The sequence below is a fragment of the Teleopsis dalmanni genome, chromosome X, assembly GCF_002237135.1.
Source record: "Teleopsis dalmanni isolate 2A chromosome X, ASM223713v2, whole genome shotgun sequence".
In the NCBI taxonomy this organism is placed as follows: domain Eukaryota; kingdom Metazoa; phylum Arthropoda; class Insecta; order Diptera; family Diopsidae; genus Teleopsis; species Teleopsis dalmanni.
Window position 1 is genome coordinate 21,387,483 of NC_051848.1, and position 3,538 is coordinate 21,391,020.

At 28.7% G+C, this 3,538-nt stretch overlaps 1 long non-coding RNA gene across 1 annotated transcript; it reads left to right on the top strand.

The window, feature by feature from the left end:
• Nucleotides 1–206: 206 nt before the first annotated feature.
• On the top strand, nt 207–3,144 carry LOC119687009. The gene is made up of 4 exons (XR_005253069.1): nt 207–477; nt 544–638; nt 1,164–1,904; nt 2,919–3,144. It is a non-coding gene; the product is annotated as an uncharacterized LOC119687009 (long non-coding RNA).
• The last annotated feature ends 394 nt before the right edge of the window (nt 3,145–3,538 follow it).

The following is a 3,538-nucleotide window of genomic DNA, read 5'->3' on the forward strand; positions in this document are numbered from 1 at the left end:
ACTAAGCGAATAAGCGAAGTTGTTTCTTTTGAGAGGTCCCCTGTTGTGAGCTAACGTCATTTCATTAACTTTAATCAAATCCCGAATTTATCATACAATATAATTTTTCAAAGTATTAGTTTTGGTTCTATATACACAAAAATAAGTTTTCTTATTAAGTTATCAAAAAGTTAAAATATATTTTTAAAATTTTGTTTTTATTTTGTAGAAACCAGTAGACTCCGTGAGGGACACAATTATGCAAACTGTAGAGGGCGGCGTTCAGTTAGGTTACTTGCAAAGGCAAGGTAACTACATTATTGCCTCCAGTTTGACTAACGATATGAAGCTGAAGGACCGCCCGGTGTCCCCACGGAAGAAGGGTAAGAAGCGTAATAACAACCCACGTGGCAAAAAACGCAAACCTAAGCCTAAGGCTCGTAAGAAGAAAAAACGTTAAGGACAGAGAAATAAGCGTAAATAAAAATTCTAACATCGGTATTTATTGTTAAAAATTATCTGTTATATATTTTGTTTGTATTATTCACTTTAAAACTATTTCAGACTGCCGCGGAATTGAGACCTACTAGTCCAGTCGAGAAAGTCCAATAAGTCCACTTACAACAACACAAGGCGATTACTGTTAATAACCATACTATGTAAGCTATTCGATTTCAATATTTCATAAAAAATATAAGTGAGGTTTTATGAAGAATAATAATCATTTGATATTCTCCTCTCCAAATAAACTTATAGGATAAAACTATATTATACTTATCCCGTTGCGTAGGTAGAGTTATTGGTTCCCGGTACATTAAAGTTATGTTGTTTTTCATTTCGATGACTATCATAGGTATTTATTTCTTAGAATTAAAAAATTGCATATAAGTAAACAATTGCAAAACAAAAGAACTCTACTTAAAGTCTGCCAATCTATTTAAGAACTTATCATCCCAAAAAGCTCGATAAAAATCAGTTTCAAAAATATAACGATCAGTTTACTATCTAAAAACTTTAGTAAATTGTTTACTAAACATTTGTTCGAAATATTTTTTTACGTAAACGCTTACAATTTATAAAACTTATTACATTTTATTATATATGTGCATATTATATAGTTAAAAGTTTATATATATATGATTAATGCATTTTCTTGAAGTCTTAATGTGTGAATAATTTAATAGGATATATTCGGATAAACAGGAGATATCTCCTGCAATGATAAAACAAAGAACACAATATCCACAATGTGACAGTGTGGAAGAAGGCGCAACGTGCTGTTTTAACTGAAGGGATGGTCATTTAAAACAACTATTTAAAGGTTAAGAAAATATTACTGTTTGACATAAATCTATAAATTTTAAAATATTTTGCAAAGTTCTTATTACGACTTAATGAGAATTACCAAACATTGTTACCAATATTGCAACTTAAAATAACGAAGACAACATTTATAGTAGTCGCAAATATAATATCACTTAGCAGATCCACGAGTATGAAAATACCGAACCTGTTACATTCATCAATAAACTCAGAAACAACTATTGCAGAATTCATAAGAGCATGACCACAGTCTTAGTCAAATTGTAAAACAGTAGCTCAGTAATTATTGTGGTAGGAATATAGGACTACACTTGCTTAAATATCAGCCTAATTATTAAAGTGGCACCATTACTCAACAGTGATGATTCCTGCTTAAACAAATGAAATATACACTAGTATAAATGCACAGTGGAATTGGATTTCAAACCCTGACTGGATCTATACTTTGGACCAAGGTCTGAATCCTGGACTGGACTGGTATTTCGCTGGTAGAATGTTAGGAAATATATATGTGAGAATAGAAAGAAAGAAACTAGCCACAGTATTTTATTAAAATGCTTACTTGAGGGATTTTCTTCTGGTGTAGCTGAAAAATACTCGAGGTACTTTTACCACACTTTTATAATATGAATGCAAGTAGCACGATATAAATATGTGTTTATTTTCATATAATTATTATTATGTATTTGAATGTTCTTGTAATCCTTAAAGTCGACATCCTTATTAATCCATAAATATGTGATCTATTTAAATATTGATTTCAACACACTTTATCGAAATGCATATCAATTGGAATTTCCTACATGGAAGAGATTTTAGTAAATTATTGGTAGTTTAAGAGCAATAGAACATATTTTGTTGGCCAAATATTAATGAATCAAATAATCTTCGTACCAACTCATAAACCGGAAACATAATATTACATGTCAAGGAACAAAACTTAAAGAGATGGTATTTTGTAACATAGCTTTTGATAAAGTCCTATTGAAACATAGCCTCTACATTCATAATTTAATAACCGGTAATAAGTTATATGGTAATTGGTGATGACAATCAGAATTGGGGGTTTGTGTCACACTTTCTTCATTTTCCAAAAAGGACGAGTCTTTTACACACCTATCAAGCAATAAATAGGATCTATAGAACTAAAATACTTGTAAAATGTGTCGTTTTGGGTGTTTTCATTTTCGTATTAAGTTTTTATATTTTCAGACGTTCAGCGGTTGTTGAAGTGATTCAAATAGTAAAATGGTGAACTTTAAATTTTAAACTAATTATATGGTGTCTGGAAGAAAATTTTATTAATTGAATACTATAGAAACAGTGCGTCCAAATCAGCACCACAAAGTGAATAACTCTTTACTTCTGTATAGTACTCGTATATATTTATTTATATTTTTATTTGTATATGCATATATATGTATACATTTGTATATTTTTTTTTGTTTTCTTATTAATTTATGAGATCATATTCAATTTACATTAATGGTATATTGGAGTATTCTATATCGTATTACTATATTGCTCTTGTCATTTATATTAATATTATTTTTCTGTTATAAACTTACCTTTAATTATATATAAATACTTCTAAATATTGTTTTGTTTTTTTCTAGAACTGACCAAACAGCTTGGTTTTTTCAACAAAAAAATAAGGATGGACTAAGTGGAACTCAAAAACTCCATTCCAAACAATGGATAAGTGGTTTAAGGTTCCTAGAATTTTTTTTATATATAATATAGTAAAAAAAATCGAGAGGTTTATATATAAACGTAATTGATTTGTGTAAGGATTGTTAAAATACGTTTTTTTTTAAAAATTCAAAACAAGAATGAATCAAAATCAGGACTAAATTTGATTTTTTCGCATTTTTAATGCTTAATTGTTTCGAAATTTGAAAATTCAAGTCTTAAATTTTTGTTAAATAAACTAAGAGCAATAATATATTTTTTGATAAGTTTATATATTAAATACAACTGTAATTTTCACTTCACTAAACTTGTTTTATATTTTTCATAGTTTTTATCAATATGTTTGTAACAATAATTTCCTTACTGACCTCGCAGAGATAATGAAGCCAGACTTATCAGATTTGCTTAATTTCATATGAAATTAATGAGATGTGATGTGATGTGATGAAAAACCAGAGCTTGCGATTGGAAGATCTATTGTACTGCTCTCAATTAGTATAAAGCTGATGTGTTTAGTTTAGTTCTTTCATGAAATTCTACATTC